This window comes from Sparus aurata, chromosome 17 (assembly GCF_900880675.1).
Source record: "Sparus aurata chromosome 17, fSpaAur1.1, whole genome shotgun sequence".
NCBI lineage: Eukaryota > Metazoa > Chordata > Actinopteri > Spariformes > Sparidae > Sparus > Sparus aurata.
Window position 1 is genome coordinate 15,830,808 of NC_044203.1, and position 10,551 is coordinate 15,841,358.

Below are 10,551 nucleotides of genomic sequence, written 5' to 3' on the forward strand. Positions count from 1 at the left end.
GATATTTATGCTGAGTGATAATTCCTGACAATAAATAAATAAAATGTTCCTCCTGCTCTTCTGTGTCTGTATAGCCCCCAGCATATTCCTGAGGCCTGGAGTCTAGGAAGGGAAATACATAAACAAGAAAAAGATCTGAAGAGACTTAGCCAGGGGCGCTGGATATACACACACACTCACACAAACACACACGCGTACTGCATATGCAAAGCAACAGGCCTTGCACTGGATGTGTTTGCCAGTGACCATTCGAATCTCCCCTCTGCACACGCATGCACATGTTCCACGCGCTGGAACACTAATGGTCAGCAAGCCAACTTGTTTAAAGTAATCAGGGAATCCTGTGTCGAGTTTTGATTCTTTAGACGAAAGACATTGGCTCCTGGGGGCAGGTTGTGTTCATTAAACCCTTTTTTTTTCATATTTTTCTACCAACTTCCGCCAAACTACTGGATTAACTGCTTGGCCAGACTTTTTATTTATTCATTTATATTTTTTTTCATACCATGCTATTCAATTATAAACTTAAGACGTGTGTGTACAGGGTGGGAGCACAACACGGTTCTGGAGTGCAGCTGCTGGCTTTTTGATAAAGGTTGCTTGTTTTTACATCTTTTTTCAAAGTCCTCACAGATTTATATTAAAGCTGCAGAAAATGAATAACAATACAAACATACAACACACACAGGAGTCTTTTGACAGCCCCGAGAAGGTCTCTGAGACTTCTCATATACATTTGCCTCTTGAGAATCCGACAGCATGTGGTATACAACGCATAAACCGAGTATGTCTGGCTAACTGCCTGTTTCTCCTGTTACAAGCCAAGTCAGAAAGTGGCAACCCTCTTCTGTAAAAGGACTAGACTTATGTGTGACTGTCTTCTGTAGCACAAAAATGTATGTAAATCGCATTACAATCACAGGACGACATCACTTGTCTTCAAGCACAACATATGTAACTGTAGAACCTGTACACACTGGACAGGGTACACAGACATAAACACAGAGACATATTCATGAGATTTTTTTTTTTCTTATTCTTCAGAAGCGGTGGAGTTGCCTTTATGTTCCTAGAGCGGCAGCAGATGAAAAGATATGATGTACCATCGAAGAAAAACACACAAAACTAACTTTAACTTCTGAAGTGAGGAATGAAACTGCTGATACCTGGAGCAAAATCAAGCTTTATTATGCCAACAAACTGAGAGCAAAGAGTGCAGCACATTTCCTCTCAGTGCATTTGCCAATGCAGAGAAAAAGGTCCTCCTGTGACTTGGGGATATTCCTGTTAGCATAGTCACATTCAGTTTATACAATGTTCACCATAGACCTTAAGTATAATTCACAATAAAAACAGATAAACATCATGTTCCCCCCATTGGTCCGGGAGGTCGTTCCGTACAGTGCATTACATTTCCAGTGGCAGGCAGTTTCCCTCATCCTCCATACCATTAGGGCCATCAATGTTGACAGGATCAATACCTGTGTTTTGGCCCCAGTGCCCCTGCTAGAGATAGCATGTCACTGCTGACAGACAAATATCAGCGCTTGGCCCTGTGACGGAGGGGAAATCACAGTCCTTTCCCGTTAAGATCATCAAACACGGTATTGATTCGCCCTGTGCTAATCATACATCAGAGCTGAATAAATGGCTCAGAGGCAAACGCTCCATTGTTCACGATTGGGAGATGTAATAAAAAAGAGAGACATTTCTTTTATTGCTAGTAACTCGGGGCTAGTCACATAATCACGCCTTGATGGGAAAAGGCCTGGTTAGATCGAGGTCCGTCAAAGTGTTGTCGGTACTTTTTAGTGATGATCCCATCGACTGAGGCAGGTCCTGATTACAGTGTGGGTGTGTCTGTGTATCGCGGTGGTTGTGGATGGTAGAAAAACAATCCATTCATGACACAAAATTTTATAGTCAGGTCCACATAAATGTTCAAGATTGTCAGAATGACATAAAAACTTTATGTTCAAGTGACATAAATACTCATCCGTTGTAGGCTTGACATGTGTTTTTTTTTATATTTATGTCACCTACATGCTTAAAGCTAACATAGCCTCACATGATGTTCATAAGACATGTAATTGTTAACTTGTTCAATTAAATGAAAAGGAAATGTGTTAACTCTACATAATAAAAACACACCATCACCACGAGAGTCTTCTTCACATGAAACTTCCATGATTTTCTGTGTTTTAACCAGAAACCTTGATAAAAATGGTCATCTGTGTTTGTGTAAAATAAAGTATGCTGTTTCCATAGTGTACAGGACGCCATGAGAATCAAGGCTGTGTTTTGTTTTTGTTGGGTGGTAATCATTTGTAGTTATTATAGACTAATAGCGGCTCAGATCAGATTCAATAATCCACATCAGTTCCTCATCAGAATGACCGTCATGTCTTTGTTACCCGTTCCAAGCTTTAAATTAAAAAGTGTTAAAATGTATCACTTATTGGAAAATACAACAGTCTTTTTGACTAGATGATAAAACATACAGGGCTGTGGCTCAGATATAAGGAGATTGTCATCTGACAACCCCTTATTCAATCCAGTCAAGGCCTTGCAACAAGGACGGCCTGCCAGTTGGGCACCAGTCATTTCTCATTTGCGATGCTGGCAACAAGCAATTACATCTTGAAGACAGCAATCAGGAATTCTTTCAGCGGTAGCCAATGTCAAACCTTCTGATGAGCCTTTGAGGCTAGAACAGCTCTACCATCCAAGATATACTGATTTCACTTCAAACTTACCATTTGCCTTTATTCTAATGTTGTATTCACACTGAGTCCTAGTCAGTGAGTCACAATCTACGGAGCTAAATCAAAGTAGGAAAGGACAGCAAACATTCCAAATCCATATTTACTTTTCTGTAAAATCAGTTAAACACTTCAAGCTGTTTCCAAACCAATAGTCCAATAAATCCGCCCCGCTGCTGAATGTGTTGAGAGTGATACGGTATGTTAAAGGTTAGAAATAAATCTGTTGCTATGTGGAGATGGTGCAATAATTATTTCAGAACCAGCAGTTCTTGATCTCCTGTTTCCTTCCATCTTTTTCTGAGTACTCTGTTATCTGCACTATTCCATCAAAAAGCACACTGATAACAGACTGGAGAACTCAATTGACCTTGACTGAGTGTAGGAGAGAAGACACTTGTAGTACTGAGGGAAGGAGGGTGAAGGAAATCATCTCTCTGACTGTCTGCTCCACCTGTTTTCACAAAAAAAAAAAAAAAACATAATACATGGAAGTGGTTTCTGATCTTACTTCCATATTGGCAGAATGACAACATCTTTCTGTCCAAAACATTACAAATCACAGCTGAAAAAATAGTTTAATGATTTGACAACACTATGGTTAGGATTTGGTTTGGTTTACACGCAACAAAGACTAGGAAATAGGTTTCACATTTGGGTTAAAATAAACACGTGTTTGAGGTTAGGGAAAGGTCTTTTGGGTTCAAATGACAACTCCCTTCCTGGGTAATGAGACCTTCATCGTCATGGTCACAATAATAAACATGCGGTTAAGGTTATGGAACAATTGTGGTCATGAAACAGGAAATGCATAGTGGTTCTCTGTGCTAAGCTTTATGTTTTGTTGTGGTTTTTGGGGACACTTATAGAAACAACTGATGTCCTCTCGGTGTGAATCAGAGTGCATTCCTTTTTGTTCCTTTTTTGGTGCCCCCGGTGCTTGTGGGATAGATGTCATCTGGATGAGCTGCTGAACAAGAATCACTGAAAATACTTATAAATGCGGTGGAGCCCAACCATTTAAAGACTGTTGGGGCTGATTCCCATATCAATATTAGGGCGTAAAATCTTGATATTGATAAAATGGCTGATATTCTTCATATATTATAAATACTGTACACAAACAGAATATATAAAAACAATTGTTTTTTGCAGTTATTCCTCAAATGTGGTTATCAAGCACTTGTGACAAAGCTATGTAATGGAGACAGGGTAATTGTAGTTTAACCCTGGCCGCTTCCAAAATCACACACTTGTTCACTACTCACTACTAGAAGACTATATAATGAGCTCATTGGTCAAATGAATTAACAGTTTTGAGCACTGGACGATTTATTTCCTCCAGCGCAACGTATGATGGTCGGTTGATTGCTATTCTTCATGATGCATTGTGGGATACTTTGAGTCAACTATATAGGGTATAATAATTCCCACCATACATTCAGACTGCACCACAAAATGGAAAACTTACTCTGTAATCCACTAATTCAGACACAGCCAATAACTTCATCGTCCAAAATGACATCAGTGCACTGCAACAATAAACTTCAATGTGAGTGTGTGAGCATCTGTTTCTGTTTTATGTTTGATAAAAAAATACACATTTAAAAAAACAATCATATTGGTGCACATTTGAGAACATCAAAGCACATACCGATATATCTGTAGTAGGCCAATATTGGCAATATCCTAGTTTGTTTCATATCTATTATTTAGTTTTGTGTGATTGCTGAAAAAGAAATATTTGCTATGAGTGTATGTAAGATTTATGTCAAAATTGAATGCACCCTGTGACATATAGCTGCTACGCCATTTTCTTTTACATAACATTTGTTTAATTTCAAGATCTGCATTTTTTTAAACACCTTTCTCATGTGAGGGTAACACCAACAACTTAAATAGCAAAATTAACTTAAGCTGATCATAAATAGATTTAGCTTCAGCTTCTGTTTAGCGACCATATTTAAAACGCACGATAGAAGTAATTTAAAGTTGTCAGAAACATGTAGTCAAAATAAAAATATTCAACAAGGGAGATTTTTCTAGCCGTGCACGAGTGTATGACAACCTGTTATGCTGACTGAGAAGTGACTGACTGCTCTCCGCAAACAGAGAGAGAGATGACCCTGACAGAAGCTGGCGGCTGTCAATACAGTAGAGAAGTGCCAAACGTAAAAAAATCCCGAAGCTTTAGTCTGCCACATACAATAATGATTCTCCTCTGACAAAAAAAAAACAAAAAACTGCTGACCGGTAAATTATTCATATTCACGCTATGAATAAATAAAGTAAACAGGAACGGCTCTCAGTCTACAAATCTAGGAAGTATTTGCCCATTTAATCATCAAATTTTAACAGAAGCTGCAACACATTGCATAAGCACTCGGGACTCCTGGGACAGTTGCAAACTTGACCAACTGCCAATAAGTGGTTGTGCCTGATTTCCAAGAGCCATTTGCCTCCTAACTGATTCCTTTGCTTCATATCAAGGCCCGCAGTATAAAGCCTGCCTCTCTCCCTTGGTCCCGTGATAATTAACTTGGCTTTGTTGTCTACAGCACACATGCACATTCATTTCTAATTAGCAACAGACAGCATCTACCACCACCACACACAATATTTTAGAATAGCTTAGTGATCCCCCCCCCCTTTTTTTTAACATACACCTAGCGTAGGTGAGTCAATAGTGTCAGCGAAGCGCCGCTAAATGAGTTTAACTCCACACATGCCCTGCAGCACACTTCCTAATGGTTCTTTTCTCTACATGTAAATGACCTCCTGTCCCGGATCTTTGATTGCAGATCAATGGCTGTTTGCTTTATTTCAACATTCAGCGGCGGTGAACCACAACGCCACGGGGGCAAATGTTGAACAGAGAATTTACAGGTTTGCTATCGAGCACTTTGAAACAATAAAGCTGCTAGTGAGCTATTAAACAAACGAGAGAATAAAGTGGCTGCTGTGGACCGAGATTAACACGATAGATACAACGTCGAAGGGTGTAATTATTCTTTACTGACACAAACGTTTAGCCCCCAGAGCGGAACAGTGTTTACCACAAATACCGCCACCACGCTTGACCTAATCACGGGCAAAGATTTACCTGACTGCAATCGGAATGTGTTACAGCTGATTTGTGTGTCAGAGCTGACAGTTTCTAGCAATCAGCACATTGTATATCCCGACTTGGGTGCTGCATTTGATACCCCAAATAAGTGCCACAATGATATGTGCACTTTGACGAACAATTGAATACAAAATAAAGCATCGGATTTGCTCTATTAAAAAAAAGCCACCTGCAAAAGTTGTACATGAATGACGCCATCAAGCAGATAAAATGTGCATGTTTACCTGACTTTGGTCGATTTGTTGGATCTTGCTGTGTCACTAGTGTCTCACGTGACGGTCCGCCGCCTTCAAAATCACGTTATCCTTTCGTCATTGTGTCTTTAGTGATTGTTTGTCCTATAACACACAGTAGCTGGTAAATGCGATTATTTTCCGCAGACCCCCCCCCTCCCAAACAATGCACGTACCACGGCTGAAATTAATCCACATTAAATCAGTTCCATTTACATACATTGCTAAGGTAACTGAATGGTTTGCTTTGGCGCCAATGTAAAGGAGGGGAGTAAAGAAAAGTTATGCCTAGAAATCAGCTCCTAGTACAAATAATATGGAACAAATTCAAAAGGAGCAAGTGTTCATGGGAAATTGCAAGATAGTTGTGTACACACTCAATATCGGTTATCTTTCTTTATTACGGTTGCAGCATTGAGAGCTATGACGACCAACATATGCTTACTTGACCACAACGGTTTGGACGCGGTTTCACTTTGTGAGCACGTGAGACACAGAATCGTAGTTTCAGAAAGGTAAGTTCAATATTCCGCTTTCGTTTAAAAAAATTAAAATTAAAGATCATGGGAATTACAAAGCACATAATCATAAATAATGCAGGACATTGTGTATAATTGCATGGTGAGGGACTCCACAAAGCATATACATCAACGAGCATCCACACCAGCAGGGACAATGGAGGACAGACTTAGCCGCGGCTGCCAACTCCTGACTGTAGAAATATGGCAATCCCTATATTGTCCTGCCAATGTATTAAAGCCATGAGCTGCATTCCAGGTCTTGATTATGTGTGTGATTTGTCTGTTCTTGTGTATGTATGCGGTGTGTGTGTGCGCGCTACGCCTGACCACTGATGTGTATGCAGCACCTATTGCGTGGCTGGCATGTGTGGACATGCACCGATGTGTGTGTCAGATCGCGCGTGTGCGTAGGTGAGCGTGCACATGTGTTCGTGCCCACTGTGTGTGTGAGCGCTAGAATGCATGTGCACTAGCTGGCATGTCAGCTGATGTCCCCAGTAATCCAGCAGTGGGCCTGTTGTGGATTAGTAGCAGGCTCCAGGGGATGGGAATCCCATTCCCGTTTACAGCTCTCCCTGGCAGGAAGAAAGGCAAGGATGCCTTCTCTCTACTGCCTTCACACCGGTTGGAGCCTGAAGGTGTGTGTGTGTGTGTGTGTGTGTGTGTGTGTGTGTTTTGTAGGGAAGAGGTGTACGTGTGGATGTCAAACGGATGCTGGCAAGTGTGTATTTCATGTATGGTGTCTAATGTTAAACTCCTGTTTCCCTTCTTATATTGATACACTGTCTTGCAAAAGCATAAATTTATTCAGTTTCCTGGTTAATTAATATTAATACAAATGTCTTTGAAACAAGTGTCTTCATGCTGCATAGCTTATGTGCGTTTTAGATCAGTATAAGATTATTGCTGCTCAGTGTCATATTGGTTCCCCTCATTAAAGGTGCACTTCGCTGTATTTTGGAAGAATGACTGAATAAACTGAGTCTACAAACTGACCTTAAAGGACAACATAATTTGGTTTACAATGGTTTACTGGTTTACAATTAAATTTACAGTTACCTTTTGGCGGACCCTGCCACCTTTCCTGCTTCAAACAGCGTTCTGGAAACCATATTTTTCCCTGAGAATGGCTTGTTTATTCTTTTACGGAAATAATATGTTTTTTTTTTGTTTTTAAGATTTTGCATTATTACCTTATCAATATCACTGTTATTAATGTAAATTTTACCATTTGAGTGTCTGAATTTCTCTTCCAAAACTACATAGTGCGCCTTTATTTGACTTGATAAAAAACTGACCTTAAAGAACACAACACAATTTCATTCTGTTTTACATTGTTTATCTGGCAGACCCTGCCACCTTTCTCTCTTTGAACAGTGTTCTGGGAACGTTTCTATTATTTTCTCATTACTATTGTAAATATCAATTAACATATAAATTCTGAGTTTGAAATTCTCCTCAAGAAACCACATAGTTCATCTTTAGTATAAAGGTATCTACATTGTTGAGAAACTCACGTGAAGGCTTAGTGGTAAAAGTACACATGCCGACTCTTTCTCCCTTTTGTATTTTTTTCCTCTTGTGACCACATTTGCTCTTTCCATAGCAGAGAAAGAAAATGCTGCAGTATCACTTAGGCCTCGTCTGAGAGATAGTCTTTGAAGGAACATGTTGTAGATGTATGGTGGCATTTTTCTATCACATCTAGTGCACACATACACATACATGGTCACACACACTCACACGCCTGGGCCCATTGCGTGGCAACAACATGAAATTTCATCACGATAGGATTTGTTTTGAAGTCATTCGAACACCATCCAACACAAGAGCTGACCTCTTGAACCTCGAGATACAACCTTACCTTCTCCCCAGTGACAATTTAAATGCCACCTTTCTTCCACCCGGAGAGAAAGAGAAAAACATATTTTTTTTCTCTTTTTTTTTTTTTTTTTTTTTCTCTCTCGGTGTGTGTGTATGCGCGATGCTGGGACTTGCAACTCGATAGCACAACAAAAGAGCTGTGGTGGCAAGTCCCCACGCAGACATTATATGTCAGCATCACCGTCATACTGTTAGCTTGTCCCAACTGTACAAAGCCATCCTCATTCAGGGCACCTAACCAAGGTCAGCCTGGATTAGCCGCTAGTAACCCTATCAGGTCCAGCACAATGATTACAAAGCCCAGTGACACTGGCTGTCAGCAGACTCTTTCTAGGCAACCCTATCTGCCCGACCCTTGGCTACAGAGCCACCGGAGAGGGTTAGTCCATTTCAAATTGTTCCCCCTTTTGTGTTTCCCTTTATTTCCCCCCTTTGATTTTCGGCGACTCGTTTGGTTCATCAATCAGTCTGTCTGGATGTGTGTGTGTTTGAAACCCATGCTGCACATAATTCCTATAATTTGTGGATTTCTTTTTTTTTTTTCATTTCCCCCTTCCACATAGCCCACTCTTTGTGCTTGTTACTTCTGAAGCCAATAGCCACCCCACCTAAATCCCCTCCGCCATCCACCCTGCAGATGAACAGCTTTATGCTACACATCACATGACTTGTTCTCATGCGAACGCCGTAATATCAATCAGAGCTGTGTTTCGTACACCGTGAGGCGGTGTTTTGCAAAAGAAAAACAGTGAGGTTTGTAGTTTTGCAAGACAGCACATGTGAGAGAAGTTTTTTCCAGCCATGAATTAGGAAGCAGGAACATTGTTCTCCTTGTCTCGCCAATTCAGACAACGTGTCAGAATGCAGCAAAAAATAAAGACATGTGTTTCACTACGAGTGCGGTTGTTATTTCCCCTCTGTTTTTCAAGAGGAATTACACTTCAAGCCCATCAGTTCGCTGCTTCACTTTCCTGCCCGAGAACTGTTTTCCCAACATCCATGTCAGTTAGCAGCATGTTAAACAAATCAAACCTAAAGACAGGGCTGCCTTGTGATTTCGGTTCGGGGAAGAAAGAAAAAAAATAACTATGATAAACAAGAACAAGAACAACAGCAACAACAGTGCTGGTAGCATAACACATTCGAGGCAACGTGGCAACCGATGTTCTCCACTTCAGCACATCAGAGGCGTCCCCGCTTCAGTCGCCCTAAAGGTACCCGTTTACAAAGTGATAGGGCTTAGGGTTTTTAACTCGAGGCGAGAAGCTGATTTGAAACCCCCTCCACTGCCAAGCACATGGACGGCTGCTGATTAGAAGAGGGTTGGCAGCAGTGGGCAGATGCCAGGCGGGGAGAGAGATGACGGCCTGTCGCCAGTCTGCCACCCAACCCCTCGTCCCCCACCCCGGTCGCCCCCCTCCCCTACTGACCCCTCCCCCATTGTACCAAAAAAAAAAAAGAAGAAGAAGACCAAAGACATTTCCGCGACAAACCCTACACGGGGGGGAGGGGATCAATTGTCTTTGTATCAAAATGCAGTGAATGTGACACTGTTGTAATGACAGATACGCCAAAGACGCGTGCCGCAACATTTTGTCGTTTCCTTCCCCCCCCCGGATCTCAGGAGTTTTTGGGGAGTCGTTTTTGATCTTGTGAAGCTGACAATGAGCCTGCCTAGCTAACTAAGTTGCACAATGAGAGATCACAGTGCAGTTTTTCTTCCTCCCTCCGCAACACCCACTCACAAACATGAGCACACAAACACACGCGCCGCCGCACCTCGTGCGAGTTTGGGATGCTGAGCATTCCTTCGCCAGCCCACGGAGGATAAAAAAAAAAAAATGGTTTGAGCTTTCGGGGATGTTTTAGAATTCAAGAGAGGCGACGCCGCAAAAAAATCAGGAGTCTGTCCAGCAAAGATGAGTACAGCAACTCACTCAATACAAAGACAAGGATGAGTACGGAAAACCTGCAGCGAGAGACAGCAGAAGACAAGGTGGAAAAAACTCAATACACTGCGCTAA